A 20,265-nucleotide genomic window follows, 5' to 3' on the forward strand; every position below is an offset into this window, starting at 1 on the left:
ACACCAGGTGTGCCCCCTGTGGGGGATGTGGTGAGGGCATTCCGGGGGCGTGGTGGGGGTGTTCTGGGGTGGGATGGGGGCGTTCCGGGGCAGAATGGGAGCGGAGACGCAGCAATGTACCGGGCGCTTTCCCCCCTATGCCTCTTGACTACAGCATTAGGTTTGCCATACAGAACTGGGGTTTTCCCCATCAGGGAATCCTTTTGGCATTAATTTTCTGTGGAGGAATCTCTGCTGTTTCTCAGAGGATGCTGGGAAATGTTATATAGCAAGTGGCCATTGTCTTTGCTGTCAGTGCATCCTTACGATCTCTCCCCAGCCCCTTCCTACTCTGTTTTTAGGTGCTGATTGTAGCATTTGACAACTCTCCCCCTCCCTCTGCTTCCTCCTTTCCTTCTGCTTCATATCTTTATTTAACATTGTACATCTGAGGGTAGGTCCTATGCTAATTATGTAAGGATGCTTTGGTGATCTTAGACGTACTGAATGTATGATCGCAGGCCAAAGACCCAAAATGGGCTGTAGGCAGGGATTTGGTGAAAGGTAGCCTTCCCTGCCCTGGATGGCCCAGGCAAGCCTGATCTCATCAGATCTTGAAAGCTAACCAGGTTCAGCCCTGATTAATGTTTGGATAGGAGACCACCGGGGTGACCACCAGTGTTGCAAAACAGAGGCACTCTGTCTCTTGCCTTGAAACCCCCTGAAGGGTCACCATAGGCTATATGTGACTTGGTGGCAAAAAAGGAGCATTCCCTAATATGGTACCATAAATCACAGTGACTGGATGGAATTAAACACACTGCACATTATGGCACCCAGAAGTGCCATGGTATGTTTGCTGGCACCTGCTTTCTTCTTGAGTCTTGGAGATAATCTTAAGTTTCTTGAATGGAACAGCGAATCACAAAGCTTCAAGCCACTTCCTAATAGTGTGTGACTGGCAGAGAATTGAGCTCTATCTGGGGAGGTGCATCCCAGGCTACAGCTGTGCCCCCCTCACCTTGGCCACATTCTTATGTCACACTCCTAGTGTATTGGGAGCAAAGTCTCTCCTTTCCTTGAAGACTGAGACCAAACAGTGTTCAAAGCCTTTAGCAACCTATAAGAGCACAGTTTACCTCCAAAAGCAGCCATTTTCTCCAGAACTGATCTCTGTTGGCTGAAGATCAGTCATAATTCTGGGAGATCTCCGGGCCCCACCGGGTTGTTGGCAACCTGACCTGGAAGCAACTGAGCAAAAGGCCTGTGCCTCACATCTCAAGCTAGGTACTGTCCCCACTAAGTCTGCATCTCAACTGTCTGGCCAGTGGCTAATGACTTTATATGACGACGACAACAACAACAACAATGAAAGAAAGGAAATTTATAAATATTAACCATACAGTGGCTGCTTGAGATCTTGCTGTGTGACAGCTGCAGGCATGCTGCTGCATTAGGCTGCAACCCCCCAAAAGCACAACCATCCCTTTGTAGGTGTGCATATGAAGGGAAGTCGAATGAACATAAGAAACTGTGTTAAATCAAGTCTGACCATGTAGCTCACTCCTGTCTATTCTGAGGTTCTTCTAGGCCTGCCTGAGAGAGAGGAAAAAATGAGGGAGGCAGTGCATTTCAGATCCCTTTAAAACAGAGATGCTGGGGATCAAATTATTTGCAGTGAAGGACTGAGTATATTCATTTGTACCCAGCGCACAGTGCTTCAGGAACAGAAGAGTTAGCAAAGCTAGACGTCTTGTTTCCAGTGCTCACCTGCTCTGTTGTTGTCCCTTTCCCCCCCAGAATGCTACTTTTAGGGGTCTTCCTGCTGACTCCTTCTCTTCGGGCTTTTCCACATTCTCATTTACCTTTTTTTTGTATCTGTTCTCCTTGTGGTTTGCTCCCTCTAGTGGTCAACACGATATTACACCGGTTTATGTCCCCGAATCTTCCAGCAGATTTAAACTGCAGGTTTTTATGCCAGAGAAGAAAATGGGAGTGCGGAAAAGATCTCCCTTTCTCCTGAACTGCGATGAAGGCAAGATGTGCTCTCCAGAGTCTCTCTCCATCCTAACTCAGACAGATAGCTACGGTTCCTTCACAATGCATGCTTGTGTGGACTTTGTTCCGTGAATAGGATTACAACCTCCAGAGGAGTCTGAAGATCTGCTGATATTGCAGCTGATCTCCAGTCTACAGAGCTCAGTTCTCCCAGAGGTAATGGCTGCTTTGGAGGGTGGCCTCTATGGCATTGTTCCCCACTGAGGTCTCCCCCCACCCCCACCCCCATTCCCTGAACCCCACCTTCAAATTCTCCAGGTATTTCCCAATCCAGAGCTGGCAACCCTATATGAACAGTATCCCCCTTCCTCAGTACAAACCAGACTCTAAGCTACAAGGAACTGGGTACTCATGCAAACAAATCAGGAGCTCCGAATCTGACTTATAGACCCTCCTCCCACAACACCTATGGAAGTATGATGATGAAATACTATGTAGGCCCCCAATAAACTAAGTATGGTTTTAAGCAAGGGGTTCCCATGACCAAAGTCAGCACTGCAGCCATTTACATTGCAACTTAAGAACATAATAACATAAGAACTAGCCTGCTGGATCAGACCAGAGTCCATCTAGTCCAGCACTCTGCTACTCGCAGTGGCCCACCAGGTGCCTTTGGGAACTCACGTGCAGGATGTGAAAGCAATGGCTTTCTTCTGCTGCTGCTCCTGAGCACCTGGTCTGCTAAGGCATTTGCAATCTGAGATCAAGGAGGATCAAGATTGGTAGCCATAGATCGACTTCTCCTCCATAAATCTGTCCAAGCCCTTTTTAAAGCTATCCAGGTTAGTGGCCATCACCACCTCCTGTGGCAGCATATTCCAAACACCAATCACACGTTGTGTGAAGAACTTTTTTTCAACATACTTCTGTCTACATTTCCATTCAGGTCGTTGAAAGTTCTGGCCTCTTATTTTTCACCCCACTGTCTTCCCCTCTTGGTGGTTGCGAAGGTGGCTGCCTCACGTGGGAGACATTGGTGGGGCTGCATCCGAGCTTCTCTTGTGGAACATGCGTCCTCCCCAGCCCATTCTAAGTACCTCATGCGTGCATCTCACGTTGGTGGTTTAAATCTCTTTTTAAGCACACACCTGTTTTCTATTGCTGTTGGTGCATGATTTTAACGGTGTGCGTATTAAATGTCTTTTAAATTTATGCAATTCATTTTTTTATGTCCCCAGCTTTGCGATAAGCTGTGAAAGGTGTGTCATAAAAATGTGTAATTGTGCTGTATTTCCCCCCCTTCAGACACATGGTAAAAACGTACTTTATCAAGGGAAATGTGGAAGGTGGAGATTGCAGGGAAGTTTGGAGGGACATCTCTGGAAAGAGGAACAAACAATTTCTGCTTTGTCCTCTCCCCCGCCCCCGTCCCCCCACCCCCCCAGATGTCCATATGTGCCTTTTCATTCCACACATTTCTGCTGCTGGCACACCCTATTCCTTTGTTCCTTTTATGACAAAGATATGTCAATAACAATGCGTAAATTGAATAGGAAATCTTTGATGCAGGAAACACAAAATGGCATGGGTTTGCGTCACACAAGTGGGAGATGACATCATGAGGATATTTGAGTCCACAGAAATGATACATTTAATAAAGCCCTTAATCATCAATCAATTAATCATCAATTAATACAGACTGAGGAGTAGAAAAAGGAGAGTTAGCGAAAGGGGGGGGGGGGGGGGCTCCAGTCCTGCCTCTCTGGCTTCCATGGCAGGTTCTACTTTTGCATTGCAACTTTTTCAACAAACTGCTGTTTATTGACTTGATATGTGTCTATAAGGGGAGAACAGAGTTTGAGGAGTGAAAGACTATCTAAAATATGCACTTGTATATGTAACTGTGAACCTGCCCCAGAATGTAGATCAAAAATTCTGTTCAGCGGGGCCGGTTGCAGATGTTTGTACAAATCTTGGGGAGATCCCAGACATGCAGAAAAATCTTCAACAGTGTAAAGGAAAGAGTTAAAACAGAACTTTAAAATTACATGATCCTACGAGAGTGAGAGTGAATTACTGGCAGCCAGGGGGAAATTAGACTTGCCAGCCTCCAGGTGGTAGCTGGAGATCTCCTGCTATTACGACTGATCTCCAGGTAACAGATATCAGTGCACCTGGAGAAAACGGCTGCTTTGAAAGATGAACTTTATGGCATTATACCCCATTGAAGTCCCTTCCCTCTCCACCCCCACCCCCACCCCCCAAAATCTCCAGGTATTTCCCAGCCCAGAGCTGGCAACCCTATGGGCAAAAATGGGGATTGCTGGAAAGTCTCCTGTGAATGCTGTAAATAAATAAATAAATATAGTCGGGGACCCGGCAATCCTATACTTGTTGAAGGCTTTCACGGCCGGAATCACTAAGATGTGGTGGGTTTTCTGGGTTGTATGGCCATGTTCCAGTAGTATTTTGCAAAACGTCAGGAGAAAATACTACTGGAACACGGCCATACAACCCAGAAAACCCACAACATCCTAATCCTGTAATTCTTCAAGAACTGGCTTGTGTATGACATCTGCAGCATCCAGTGTTGACTTCTGTGAGTGAATAAGGCACCACTGATACAATGCCACCAGAAGAGCTTTCATATTATACCCCCATGTAATGCATTTCAACAGAATGTTTCCATGTGTGAACTAGGAGCAGGGGTCTGCAACCTGTGGCTCTCCAGATGTTCATGGACTACAATTCCCATCAGCCCCTGCCACCATGGCCAATCAGCAGGGGCTGAGGGGAATTGCAGTCCATGAACATCTGGAGAGCCGCAGGTTGCAGATCCCTGGGGCTTTCAATTGATACTGGCTGATGTGCGGCTCCTGCATATTTTGGTGAGTCCTGCGGACAGGGAATTCCAAATGGTTTAGATGCTAACAGGGGTTAAATGTTTCCCATTTCACTGCCATTACTGGCACCCCAAAACTGCCACGTGCCGTCAGTTGCCTCCCCTTCCACGTCCTGGCAGGCTCCGCTCTGCTTTCTTCCCTGCCTCTAAGACCACTCCCCCTCCTTACTAGATTCTGTTTACACCTTTCTCCAGCCCGACACATTTATGATTAATTGTTTATGAGGAGCATTTCCATATTGTTTGTGCATCAAATTTATGAGGTGTGCCTTCTCTATTTGCTGGATAAATACAACGCAGCAGCGAATCCTACCGAAACACCAATGTCCCCTGGAGTCATAACAGCAACACAATGAGCAATAACACATATTAAAAACAAGTTCAGAGCCATTGGCCGATTTGAGCTGCATGAAATTTTGGTCGGATGGCATTTCTCCTTGGGTAATCGGCTCCTTTTAAGTGCGATGGAGGTGCGATTGCCTTCCCGCCGCCCTGGTGAGTGCACAAGATTGCTTCTCCAGGAAACAATGTAATGGGCATTTTAATAACTATTGGGCTGCTGAGGCAAATAACTCGTGAAGGTTTCAACTGTCCTGACAGCCAGAACGGGCAATAAAAAGAAAAGCGTTAACAGTTTTGTCATGGAGTCTCCTTCCGCGATGATTGATTCTCTTTTCAGGCCTCCTCGCTTCTCACACCAGCTCGTGGCCTGTCCGCAGCAGAGACTGGGAGCCGTGTTGCAGGGTTCTCTGAACAAAAGCACCATCTGTACTTCATTGGTGATGGAGTGTGTGTATGTACGTCCCTATCCTTTTGTATACAGCAAAATGACAAGCGTGACCTGGGACATACCAGAAGCCACCACTGCTGCCTGGGAGTTGGGGTTAGGGTTGAGGGGCTGCCTCGGGGCTGCTAGAGGCCTAACTTGTGCGAATGGGTGAGGTGGCTGTGGGTGGGTGGCAGAACTGTGGCAGCCTGGCCACTTAAGGCGGGTGAGGCAGGAGTCTGCTTCTTTGGCCTGGTGCTCCTCCAGCTCTTCCAGCCTCTTTCTCCCTCTTTTTCTCCATGTTACACATTTCGCTGGTTATGGGTTTGCCTGTTGACTTAATTTGTCACAGCTTGGCGGGTTGCATATGGGGCCTGATCCATTGTGGGGAGGAAGAGCCTGCGTGCTGGCCGTCCCCATTTTTGGGGGGCCTTGGGCAGTGGTGGGATCCAAAAATTTTAATAACAGGTTCCGATGGTGGTGGGATTCAAACAGTGGCGCCGCCGCACACATGCACCTCCAGCCCCTACTGGGCAGGGAGGCTGCTTTAGTAACCCCTTCTCGGCACTCAGAAAAAATTAGTAACCACTTCTAGGGAAGTGGTGAGAACTGGTTGGATCCCACCTCTGGCCTTGGGGTGGGGCAAACTTTGGTGCTGCATGTCCAGGCGAGGGCTGCAGGTGGCTCGCATCCATAGGCAGCAAAGGGAGTTTAATTTAGTGGCTCCCACTGTCCTGCTGATCCTGGTTCCCCAGCACTCAGCCTTGGGGGAATGATATCACTGGGTACTGCCCAGTGGTCGGATCCATCCCCTATGCTGCACCCCTGCTTCCTTAGCCAGTAAAACGAACGAACAGGTTGTGGCCAGTTTTTTCTTCCACAAAATTGGTTGTCCTGTGCTTTACTGTGGGCCCTTGGCCACTCTCTCCCCATCTTGGGCAGCAAATGGAAAGTGAAATAGAAATTTGGTAAACGTGTGAAAATGTGGTTATTGTCAGATTCCGAGGGGTGGTTGTGACCCAGTGGTAGAGCATCTGTTTGGCTTACAGAAAGTTCCAGGTTCAATCCCTGGCATGTCTAGTGGAGAAAAAAAAGATAAAGTCATGTGAAAGCCCTCAGCCTGAGGCCCTGGAGAGCTGCTGCCCGTCAGAGAAGACAGTAGTGCCCTTGATGGACTAATAGACTGATTCAGCATAAAGTTCATTCATGTACTTAAGATCTACAGAACTTGGAAGACCTCCAGAGAAGACAGATTCTGAACCCTTGAAGTCTAATCAGAGCCTGATTATTGCCAAGGAATTTAATAAGGTGTTGCTCTGGCTACGAAAGGTGCAACATGCTACCATTGGATGGTTCTGGATCGTGCCTTCTACCTTTTCCAGTGGAGATCCTAAGAGAGTGAATGGTCGTGTGTGTGTGTGTGTGTGTGTGTGTGTGAGAGAGAGAGAGAGAGAGAGAGAGTGAGTATGCCTAATAAGTCTGCATTGCCAGTCTCAGGCAGACAAACTCATGATGCTACCTTTCCCCTTCCAAGAGAACACTGAAGGATTCCCTTTATGTCAAGTGGAATACAGTTGCCAACCTCCTGGTAAGGCTTGGAGATGTCCTGGAATTACAACAACTGATCTCCAGAGTATAGAAATCAGTTCCTCTGGAGAAAATGGCTGCTTTGGAGGATGGACTCTACATATTATACTCTGCTGACAATCTTCCCATCCCTAAACTTAGTCCCCTGGTCTCCACTGCCAGATTTTTAGGACTTTCCCAAGTCAGATTTGGCAACCTTGTGCAGGGGTGGGGGGGGGGGGGCAGGCCCAGTCAATTCCTCTTTGAAGTCAAAGGAGCCTCACTGTGTGTAATCTGTGTGTAATTGTCCCAAGTTTCCTTTTGGAATGTCAAGGTCTAAGTATGCACTGCAAAACACGAATGACCGTACTGCTTGGCAGGGCTCCGAAACCAGGTCCAACACCTGAAGCAGGTTCCCTTGATTTTCTAACTATTTTGTGTGTATTTAAGAGATGAACTATCACCTGTGAATCTACATTTGGACAGCCCAAAGGAGGACTGCAATGTATAAGCCAGGAAACAAAATAGAAAAAATGCAAAGCACGCTTGACTGCCTGCATATAATTTGTTTAATGCTAAGTGTACCCCTAAATGTGCTAAGCAAACACAAATAGTGCAAATGTTAAAATAATCATAATACACGTAAACTTATCCAGCATGAAATAATGTACATTCAAATAAACAAGTCAACATGGAATAGTCTGTTTAGGAAACAGTCAACAGTACAGACGTCCAACAATATTTCTGAATCAGTTCGCATATATCCGTGTCGGTACGGCTTTAACTAGTTCCCTTCTCAGATCAGTAATTTTGTAATTTGCAACAGACAGAAACAAAGTTCTGTGGATAGTAAGCAACAAAGAACAATCGTTTCAAGTTGGTAAACAACCTTCTAGAGATGAAGAGAAGTACATTGAAGACGGGAACCCTTCTGTGAAGAGAAAAACTCAAGCTTGGGTCATCCTCTGTACTTCTTTAAAACTGCAGAACGCCTCACGCATAAAGATGCGTTTTTGAATAGTCTTCATCACTGTATGTTTCTTTTTTACAGAGTGTGAAACCTTTCATTTGGACCTCAGATAAGGGAGGCCATCTGAGTTTTTGCAATCACTGTCCTTTGGAAGTTTACACGAACTCCCTTTGTGGTGAAGTATGGCCAGATTTAAGGAAACGGCTTCTCATTTCCCAAACATTTTTTTCTGAATAAACAGATTGTGTTTTGTTTCAGGTCCCCCCCCCTCCCTCTAGAGCCTACTCTTTAAAGTGGGAGATAAAATAAAAGAAGAAATGGATCAGGGTCCTTTGATTACCTTCTTCATTACAATTCTTAGTTTGCCTCACAGTTTGAGCCTGGCTCCTAGCGCTCAGAAAGACAGGGAGGGTAACCTGGAGGCTGCTCTGTGTTAATTGACATTAAAAACAATTTATTCTGAGTCCATTTCTGTAGAATAGAAAGCAAAGCTGACAGAACCTGATGAGATTTCTTTCTGCTAAAAAGCACCCAGAAAGACTCTTCTGGCTCCGTCAAAGCCTTTTATTAAAGCCACACAAGGAAGGGGGTGGCATCGCCCCTCCCCAACCGCTTTTTGGCACAGAGGAAACATGAAAGAATGCAATAGCATTAATCAGCTCACAGAAATTTATTGCATGTTTGACCTCACTGTGGTTTGGGTGCGCTGCTTGGGGAGGATATCTTTGAAGGTGTTGTGGGTTTTATTGATTGAGAAGAAATGTCAATGAGTCACATGCCCAATTAACTTGGCACTTCTCCTGATCAATATCCTAATTGTCTCCTCTTTAGAAAGGCCTTTAATTTAATTAACTCTCCCCATTTCTTTGTGTGTGGGTGTCAAGTATCACGTTTTAATAAACAGGTGAGAGGGGCGCCTGACTGTATATCTGGACGCTGCTGGATTCAGCGGAGCAGAGTGTGAATTTGATAGAAGAGACTTCTGGCCTCTTGGCTGCTGCAATTCTGGAAGTCCATAAAACTGTGGATTGGTTTAGCAGTCATGCTTGGCTCAAGTGAAGCAAAAGAAGGTTTATTCTAATTCGCTGTCGGTTTGACTGTGTGGAGAGAGGCACACAAACACCCAGGAACTAAATCCAATTAGTAGAGATTGCCTTAAAACCGTTAAAGCGCCCATTTCATTCTACAGCGGCAAATCGGAGCTGAATGAGAGGAATGGAGGTTTTCAGATTTGTATATCCAATGCCTTTGAGGAATCCTTGGAAGTTCCCATATCTGGAAACACTGATTTTCCATATCTGTGGTAAGAATGTTGGCTTCAACTCAGCACTTTGGTGTCAGAATCTTTGGGTTTCTGCAGTGGATTGATTAAGCTGTTCACCTGCTTGAACTCATATAGATTCAGAGCCTGTCCTCGTGACTGGTTTACCATGTCTGTGTCCCTGCATTTTCACATTCTGGTTCAGCAGATAACGAAAAACCACCTGCACGATAGGCTACTGCATCAACATATATAAAGGAATCAGAGGACACATATCCCAAACAAGGCACAATAGAAAGCCAAAGTACTGTGATAACAGCATACAAACTACAAAATGGAATGGACTGAAATGCACAAAAAGCTGCAGGAGGACAGGTTAATCCAGCAAGTCCAAATGAGCAACACTGCAAGGTGAGTGTGCAGAAATTAGAGATTCTCCACTGTGAGAGGATGGGATGATCCGACTTTTCTTCCCGTCTCTCAGTTCCAAGACTGCTTCATCAGCAGCAGAAAAATAAGCCTACCCAATCATGGGTTTGATTGGCCAATATTGTAATGGCTGTAAATATCCAAGTCAACATAAGGCTAGGCTCTCTGTAATTCTGCTTCCAGTATGCTGCTACAGGTACATCTCACTCCTGCATTTTTACAATGGGTTGGCTATTTACTTTCTGCAGTCCTTGAGAGCTGTTTATGAAGAAGAGTTGCACTTATATCCCCCTTTCTCTCCTGTAAAGAAACTCAAAGGGTCTTAAACTCCTTTCCTCCCTCATAACAAACACCCTGTGAGGTAGGTGGGGCTGAGAGAGCTCCATACAACTGTGGACTAGCCCACAATCACCCAGCTGGCATGTGTTGGAGTGCACAAGCTAAACTAGTTCACCAGATAAGCCTCCACAGCTCAAGTGGCAGAGCAGGGAATCAAACCCTGTTCTCCATATTAGACTGCACCTCCTCTTAACCACCTCGTCATGCTGGCTTAAGTTTAAGAACATAGGTAGAGTCCTGTTGAATCAGACCAGTGGTCCATGTAACCCAGCATACTATTTTACATGTTGCCCAGACTTTTGTCTTTGATGGCAAAACAGGGCATGTTATTCCCTCTTAGCACAAGTATTCAGAGGTTTGCTGTCTGTGAATATTAGTTTCACTTTACACTTCATGGCTAGTAACATCTGATGGCCCTCTTCACTATGGATTTCTAATCCCCTTTAAAAGCCATTTGAGCTTATCATGGCCTTCACTACACCTGTATCCTCAACCACTAAGGAGGCCACAGCTTTCTGCTTCAGATGTGACATACACATTTTCACTACTGTGGACTCATGGAAAAAACGGTACAGTTTGCCTGGGGAGATGCCAAAGTCTGATGTACAATTACTTGCAGTTAATAATACACAGGCAATGTACAATAACAATTTGGATTCAAGTTGTCATTTAAGCCTTGTTCACAAGTTACAGTGAATGCGCACATAAAGTCTGTGTAAAGTGTACACTTAATTTCTTTTAAGTCATGTGTTGAGTCATTCTCAGGTAAGTTTCAATGCATGTGCATCTGAACATGCAATTGAAACCCCACAAATATCCAGGTGCAGGTCCCCAGTTTCATTTGCAAAGTGCACGTCTCTTTCTTACAAACAGGTGTATGCGCATTCAGTGTGACATGTGAACAGGGATTTATCCCTTTCCTGATCAGTGCCAGAAGCCACTAAGCCTCCTCCCAGTTTTGTCTTTTGCTGTTTTGATAGGCACGATCTTACCTTTGCAAATATATCCTCTCAAATCTCAAAAACTATGGGGTTTTTTCTTGTGGGGGGGGAGGATTAAGATGAGATTCTAGGGTACTGATTTCTACATTTTTGTCAATTCTCGTCCTTGAGTGTCACGAATTTATGAACTAAGAGTCTTCTAGAAGGAACTTTGTGGGAGCTCACTCAATTCTTGTTCTGAACTGGCCTCTCTTTATAACGCCCTTTCTGTTGTGTATCAGTCTGATCGATTTATACTCCAGTACATCTGATGAAGAGAACTCTGACAGCTGAAAGCTTGAGCTGGAATAAGTGGTATTAGTCCTTACAATGCCACTGGACTTCTATTTTATTCTACTGCTACAGACTAACACTGCTATCATTGGGGATTATTGGTTCACACGGGGGCCCTCTCAACTCTATCTAGAATGGCACGTGACTTGAAGCTGAACCTGGTTCTTGGCACGAACAAGCTCCCCCTGCTTCCCAAAAATATCGGCAGCGCTTGAGGCTGAGTTGCTTTTGGGCAGAAGATGTGACGGCTCTTTGCAGGAGAGGGAGGCTGAAGCGGTGGCAGTCTCCAAAGCCATCCTGTTCTGAGCCATGGTAGATGAAGCCCCAGCCGCCTCCTCAAAATTTCCGCAAGCTGTACACAATCCTTATCCACATATTTGAAGAGATGTGTGAACAGAGCCTCAGAGATGTCAATTTATTTAAAAGCTGTTCGATTTCTTGCAGGATTGTGAGGGCTGGGATGTTAAAGAAGGCAAGAGAATGGCCACAGGCCCCCACCTGTCACTCACAGAAGCAATCTTATTTTGTCTCCCTGGTGATTCATCCCTCACAGCCCACCTGGGGCTAGGTGGGATGGCTTCATGGAAAGTTCACAGCTTGGATCTCTCCAGTTCTAAAATGGGAGCTCTGTGTTTGGGCACGTGTGAACACCCACCAACGCTACCCATATGGTGAAGAAAGTGGATGACTGACGGCACAGCATCCTAGCATGTCACCCCCCTCCCCACCCCATACAGCAGGATGAAAAGAAAGCCCATTCAGACAATAGAGGAGATGTAAATGGCTGTTCCTCCCAACCGAGACAATGTTCCTCTGGTGCAATATGCTGCTTTAGCTGGAAAATTGGACCCAGAGCACAGAGCAGAATAGCTGTCTGGGGCCAGGTCTGTGGTATCATCAGATCAATCCTCTAGTCTGCATTGGTTGAAACATCTTCATGGCAGAGCATCTGCTTTGCTCACAGAAGACCCCTGTTTTGCTTTACAGTTAAAAAGGGTCAGCTAGCAGGGGATGTGAAAGACCTCTGCCTGAGACTCCAGACAGCAAATACTGACCACACGGGATTAGTGGCCTGACTCACTACAAGGCAGCTTCATGTGTTCAGCGGTTATTTTCAGATCAGGTTATCTATCCAGGTGGTGCTCCATTTGATGATGCTACACAGAGTAGATTTCATCTTGGGTATTTGTCAAGAGCTAGAAAAGAGCTTCTATCCCTGAAACACTGAAGATCTGCTGCCTGTCAGAGGTGACAATTCCAAGCAAGATGGACCTATTGTGAGCAGAATGCCAGGTGCAAAAAGAAGTGGCAGACTTCACTGATTCAAATATAAAGGCAAATGTTTATTAGGGAACAACATATCAGATAGGAAAGCTGACTGACAGGGATATCTTACAGCTACCTTGCTAGCTAGGGAAGGAGGGAGGAACACAACTTCAGAGAAGAAGGAAGGGATTAGACCTAAGAGGACAGGCAAAAGGTGACACAGAAGAATGGAAGGGTCTCTAACCTTACAGCCCCATCTAGCTGACCATTTGCCTGCCTCCTGTTGGGTCTTCTTCTCTGTTCCTTTACATGGTAAACATTTTCACTTCCAACTAGGCTTGGCGATTCGGGTGCACCGAATCCTGGATTCGGCCTGAATCTGGGCACATTTTGGCCAAAGTTGGCTCGAATATGTCCTGCCCAAATATGAACAAATCCGAATGCAAGGCATTCGGGCTTTTTGGGGGCTTTTTGGGAGTTTTTTCATGTTTTGGCCTGTGGGGGGGGGGGGCATTTTTAGAGCTAGTGGCACCAAAATTTCAGAGTCTCAACCGAAGACTGTCCTGATGATATCACTCACGTTTGGTGAAGTTTGGCTCAGGGAGTCCAAAGTTTGGCTCAGGGGACCCTCAAAGGGACCCCATCTCCTGTTAGCTCCAATTGGAAACAATGGGAGATGGAACACCCACATTGGGGGTCCATAACTTTGAACCCCCTGGACCAAACATCTCCAAACTCGGTTGGTATCATCAAACGCGAAAAACACCAAAAAATACAAAACAAATCAGACAGACCCCCCTTTTTTTGGGTGTTCGGGTGTATCCGAATATATTATTTGTCTTATTTGGGCATACAGAAAATTTTATGCCTGAATAAATCCAAATCCGAATTTTACCGACTTTCTAGGGTATTGACCAAGCCTACTTCCAACATCTATAATCTGATTTGGTATAAGGCAGCTATATATGTTCATGTTAATTATGAATTGCACATTGTTCTATCTGTCCTGAATCACTAACAGTGAACTGATGACTTCCAGATCTAGAGGACTTAATAATACATTAATTGAGGTCCTCCCCAGGTCTGTGTAATCAGGCATGTGTTGCAAGTTCCATGCCGGGAGCTTGGGTTAAGAACATAAGAACATAAGAACATAAAAACGGGTTCCAGATGCATGGTACCCAATTCAGATTGGAACTATGGTGCATGGGGAGAAAGTGTTTATGCTTTCTCTATGTTATTTTGCAAACCTGATTAGACCTGGGGGCACTGTTTACCACACTGGGGATGTGCGGATAGGGTATACCTAAGTTTTCCTAATAGATCAAACAGCATTCCTTGGGGACTGTTTCAGGTCAGGAAAATGACATGCCTGGAAACTGAGTTCCCGGATCATGTGGATCCAGTGAAGACCCGGGAAAACATAAAGTATAGTTAGGTCTTCTTGCTTGGTATTGTGAGTGCCTCCGCTTTATTGCGTGGTAGATATAACAACTTGGAAATGAGCGAAAGGGTATGCTCTTGTGGTGAACAACAAATTGAAACATTGGCACATCAACTGCTTTGCTGCCCTAAATCTGCTAATATCAGATCAAAATATTCCAATATTCTTTCTAGGATACCTAGTGAAATGGGAGAATCAGGTAGACTTCCTTTCCTTCTGGACAATTCTGACAATGAAACTTGTGAATTGGTAGCACAATTTTTACTGGAGGTGAGCACAATCAATAATTTATATTCTATCTTAAACCTTTGTATTTGTATACCTTTTATCTCAGGTTTTTTATTGTGTTATGATTATTGTTATGCCAAATAAAGGCTTATTATTATTATTGTATTGTGAGTGAAAGAGAAAGATTTCTCTGCGTCCATCCTATACGCTGTGCTTTCACCGTGTTCTCTTTGTTCTGATTGAAAAGCTTGGAATGTGTTTACCTTTCTTTGTAGGGAAGATGCTCTTTGATCATTTCAGTTGCTCTTTTCTAGTTGTCCTATATGCTTTTCAAGAGGGGGGTGAGCAGCCGTGTGCACAGTACCCAAACTCAGAAAGAATCTTGTGACCCCTTAAAAACAAATCAAAGTAGCGTGGCACATGCAGCTCATGAATGCTTTTGTCACAATAAATTCATTACCTGTTAAGTTGTCGCAAGACTCTTTGTCATTTTGGCTGTATCAGACACCCCCCCCCCCACTAACTGTGGTCACATGACAGATTGATAGACTAGCACTGCAGTTCTTGTTTAGATTTTCAGTCCCTTTCCGAATAACTCCAAAATAGCCCGAACTAGTACTCTCTGACATCCTTTCAGAGGTTTGGCCTGTCTAGTTAGGATTAAACAATGGAGTGGCCCTCTGGCATCTCAGATTGATGCCTTGTTCCTGCTATTTGAGATCCTCATAGTGGAGAGATGCCAGGGATCCAAAACTGGAGGTACTCTCAGCAAAGTATATAGCGTACAATGCAACTCTGGCCCCTATTGGGAAGGTGGTGGAGTTTATTCCACCCCATCCACTCCGATATTTCTTATTCTAGAGCAAAGGAGCATGAAAGAGTTTGAGCTGTCTGATGTCAGAGAAGCAAAAAAAAGTAGATTCCCCCCAGTAGTCTTCAGACTGACAGTCTTTTCTATGGAAATATCAAGAGATCAGATGTTTTTCCAGTGGGTGGTTTTCAAAGTTTGGATCAGATGGTTTATGGAAAAGGCTTTACCCCCAACAGGCCATTTGGGTTCTGCTGAATAACAGAAAGTGGTGGAGGTGGAGGTGGTGGGAGGGGGAAGCACTTTGTCCTCCCTGCAGACATTTCAAACTCTGGAAATCTGGAAAGATTTGTGTGATGAGTGTGAACATTTGGAAACATGTTTATAAACCAGGCCTTATCTCGGGGTTTTTTTTGGTGGGGGCAGGCCACCAAAATATATTTATCTGTGGACCCCCAGGCTGAAACATTTATGCCCGTGGGCTGTGCTGCCAATCTACTCTCAGCATCTCTAATTAAACATCAGCTGTCATCAATTTTTAAAAGATAGACTCAGTGAAAGAACTGAAGTCATTTCTTGCCAGTTGACGGGACTCAGAAATTGCAGCGGCAAGGGAATCCTCAAAAATACCCAGGGCCACAAACTAACACAGGGTAAGCAAGCTGATTTCAATGGGTCCACTGATTTCAGTGGATAAATGTGCAGCATTTGTACCGGATTGTGACTTGTGGGTGTTCCTCAGAGGTCTAATGCGTGGAAAAGAAGCACAGTGAAAGCACCAACTATATTAAGTCTGTGACTGGATGGAAACAGATTCATTGGGGAGAGAAGGGAAGGCCTTGGCCTCTATGTCCTGTAGCATTTGTAGGCTCTTCTTGTGTTCTTATTACATGTAATCAAAAACAGCCTCTGTATATAGAGTTGCCTAAATTCTTGCTGGGTGACCTTGGGCTAGTCACAGTTCCCCAATCCTTTCCCCCTGCTTCCAGCCCAATCCCCAAGACTGGGCTGTTCCTCCCCAGGCTCTCAGCCCAAAGTGCTGCTCTGTGGTGCTGGGCCTGTCTTGCTTGCCTCCAGCAGCTTCCTGCTAGCTCTGCTGCCTCCCGAGTCTCTCCTGCCTCCAGGTAAGAGTGGCGCCAGGGTTGAGTCGGGCGACGACTTTCCACCCATGGTCAGTCAAAACCACAGTGAGAAAGTCATGATGTGGGAGGGACAACTGTATTGTAAAAGTATGAATCAACACTGTTGGTACTGTAAACAGTATGAAGTAATACTGTATTTTTGTCACTTTCTGACTTTAAATAGAAACTTTAAATAGGATAAAGAACCACAAAAGGGGTTTTCTTTTTACTGTATAACATATTTAAGGCTCACAAATATAAAACAACTTACATATTTAGCTTTTCTCCACCTAGTGATAACACAGTTTATTTTCTAGCAGGGAGATGGGAATCTTAAAGGGAATCTTCCTGTGTACCTACAGTGTCACAATTCCTTGCCTTTGCTATTGAATACATGCAGCCTGTTCTTGTGCGTTCGAAATGAAGACAGAGATTTTTCTTTCCAGGGCGAGGCTGCAGTGATTGTTTTGGTGGCAAGCATTGCTCAAGCCCCCCTTCATGGCAATCCGAGGAAGACAGTCAAAGCGTTCTAAAACAGCTGGGGGGTGGGAAGAGACTGTTTACAGGAATGGCTACCCAGTTTGCAAGCATCTATTTGCAGCTTTTGTTGAAACCAGTGAGTGCAACGGAGCTAATTGCCACTCGCCTCCGCCTGCTGCTGACAGCTCAATTAGCAGCTATGCAGGTTCCATCATCAAGTCAGGTTAGAACACATTTGGAGAGAGGCTGCGCATGGAAGAGAGAGATGCTTATGCAAGAGGTGATCATCAACATGAGGACATCAGTACACACTAGAGTTGAGGGAACAGCCAAGACCACCCAAAACCCATCTGCTGCAGCTGATCTCATCAGTTTCATTTTAAAGAATTAATCATTTAAGATCCAGCGTGGTGTAGAGCAGTGGTTCTCAACCTTCCTAATGCTGCAACCCTTTAATACAGTTCCTCATGTTGTAGTGACCCCCAACCTTAACATTAATCCATTTTACAGATGAAGAACACTGATGCAGAGAGTCTTAGGCGACCCCTGTGAAAGGGTCGTTCGACCCCCAAAGGGGTCGTGACCCACAGGTTGAGAACCACTGGTATAGAGGGTAGAATGCTGGCTTATGGCTTAGGAGCTGGGAGACCTGGGTGCAAATTCACTCTCAGCAACTGAACCTCACTGGCTGACCAGTCACATGCTCTTAACCTACCCTGCCTCACACTTTTGGTGTTGCGAGGATAAAATGGAGAAGGGATCATGATGATGTAGAAAACGACTTTGGATCTTCATGGGTAAACAACGTTCACTCCATAAACAATATTTTTATAACCTGAATGCTGCCTAAGCCATTTATCATTCACGTTAACAACAGCCGTATAATGCTGGGGCTGCAAATGATAGACTTCATCACCCACATTTAGCCGGAATGGTGAATTCTGCCATGGGAGTAGACAAAACTTACGGGACCTTGAAGAAAGGTCTGTTCTCCTGACCAAACACAACTCAAAGTGCAGACTCCCAGTATTTACATCTGGCTTGGCCTCTTCAGAGGCTTTAAAGATCAATAGCAAAGGTATTATAGAGCTTTTGGGGGGCAGGGTTTGGCAAGGGGACGAGGGGCCATACTGTCCACCCTTCAAATCAGCTGTTTTCTCCAGAGAAACTCACCTCTGTCATTTGGATATCAGTTGTTATTAATTAATTAATTTATAGGCTCCACCTGGAGGTTGACAACACAATCCCCTTCTTTTGCAGGGTTACAAGGCACACTGTTCCCTATAGTGGATTGCCCTCCAGAGGTTCGCCTCCCTGTCTTGGAGTTTCAGTGCCTGGCCTCTTTCCCCAGGTGCTTGGTGGACTCCCCCCACTAGGAGGGGGCCCTTGAGATGTCTGGAGCAGCAGTGGCATAGTGGTTAAGAGCAGGTGCATTCAAATCTGGAGGAACCAGGTTTTATTGCCCACTTTGCCGCTTGAGCTGTGGAGGCTTATCTGGGGAATTCAGATTAGCCTGTGCGCTCCCGCACATGCCAGCTGGGTGACCTTGGGCTAGTCACAGCTTTTCGGAGCTCTCTCAGCCCCACCCACCTCACAGGGTGTTTGTTGGGGGGGGGGAAGGGCAAGGAGATTGTAAGCCCCTTAGAGAAAGTGGGAGGATATAAATCCAAACTCTTCTTCTTCTGTAGACCCGTTCCTTTTTTTGTGAGCGGGTGGAGGAGATTTTAGGTTGTGTTTAGGTTTTTAGGATGGGCTGTTATTGTGATTTTAACTTTGATCGGATTTTTACAGTTGTGATTTTACTGTTGTATGGTTTTCATTGTAACCTGCCCTGAGACTGTGGTAGAGGGCGGGGAATAAATGCAAATAGAAACAGAAAATAGTCTAAAAGGCAAATCCTAGCCACAGACCCTTGGATTTAATTAAGCCTTCTGAGCCAGGAGGTTTCGTGAAGGCAGAATGTCATTCTAATTACCTGCATTACAAAGCCATCATGTGCTATTGTTGGAGCGGAGTGCACCTGTCATATATTCAACCCTGATATATTCTGGCCATTTGCCAAATATTTGACATCTGTATTTTGCAGACAAGCACATCTCGGTCCATTATTTGATATTCAGTTTTGATATTTAGTTTTAATATTTGAGAGTGGATATTGCGTTAGTTGAAATTTGGTATATTTCTTGTTTTGCAATTTTTGAAAGTTGGGAAAGAACAATATTGAATATTTGACTTAGATTGCTCATTGGCATGCAGTGATTTTGTGGGTACATCTGTCAGTTGATAACTTATGATATTTCATATTTGATTGCCTAAAGGTGCCAACATTCAATAGCTCCTGGTTTTAAAAAGCCCCAGAGGAATAGGTCAGTTTTCTAGCCTATTGGAGCAAAGGGCTATTATGACTAGTTTTCTGGAGTTGGAATGAGACCCGTCAATACAAAACCTCGTAATTCCATTCAAAGCTGTAACAATGACATTCTTCATTTAAAAAATCCTACTTTCCCACCCATTTAGTGCCCTTATTATGATTATATGTCTCATTGCCGCTGCAAATACCAAGCAGCGTGTGCAGTTTCTCTTTTTTCAAAGTCTGTTCTGAGATGGGAAGTCAAATATAAAACTTGAGGGAAAGTGCATGTCAAGAAGAGACAGAATCTGACTAAGCAGGTGAGTCAGAAGAGCTGAGAGGCAGAGAGGCAACTCAGGCTTCAAGAGGACTGGGTGGAAAGCTTTGCTGTCAACTGGCCCAGAAAAAAGGCAAGGCTTTTTGTGGAGAAGAAGGGGCAGCTGTAAATCTTCTCCCTTTCCCCAGATCAGTGGGCAAGCCTGACCCTAGAAGCTGTTTGGAGGTCAGGCCTTTAGCACATGACATGAACTGCTCTGGCCTGTTGGGGCAAAGGGGCTGTTATGATTGGTCTCCAGGTAGTTCTAATGCAGAGTTTGGTGGTGGTGCACAAGCTAAATCTTTGCCTGATATCCCGCTGCCTCCAACTCGGTAGTAACAATTCCTGATTTATATCTGCACCTCTAACATAGGGAGGCACCCATATTTCAGGACTTCTCTGGTTTGGTTTGAATTTGGGTGATTTAAATGGGTTCTTTTGACCTGCTGGATGGAATGGTGAAAGACGACCTAGTTTGTTTAATGAATGAAGTTCATTAATATGATTGACAAAAATATTGACACATGGTGTCCAGGTTTTGGGTATTAAATGGAACATTTTTCCTATTGCAGCTTCTGGCTAACCATGCCTTTGTAACGTTAATGATGAAGAGAGGACGAGTTTGGATTTATACTCTGTTTTTCTCAAACATAAGGAGTCTCAAAGTGACTTACAAAATTGTTCCTCTCCTCACAACAGACACCTTGTAAGGTGACTAGCCCAAGGTCACCCAGCAGGTTTCATGTATAGAAGCTGGAAAACAAAGAT

The sequence above is a fragment of the Sphaerodactylus townsendi genome, linkage group LG13 (assembly GCF_021028975.2).
Source record: "Sphaerodactylus townsendi isolate TG3544 linkage group LG13, MPM_Stown_v2.3, whole genome shotgun sequence".
NCBI lineage: Eukaryota > Metazoa > Chordata > Lepidosauria > Squamata > Sphaerodactylidae > Sphaerodactylus > Sphaerodactylus townsendi.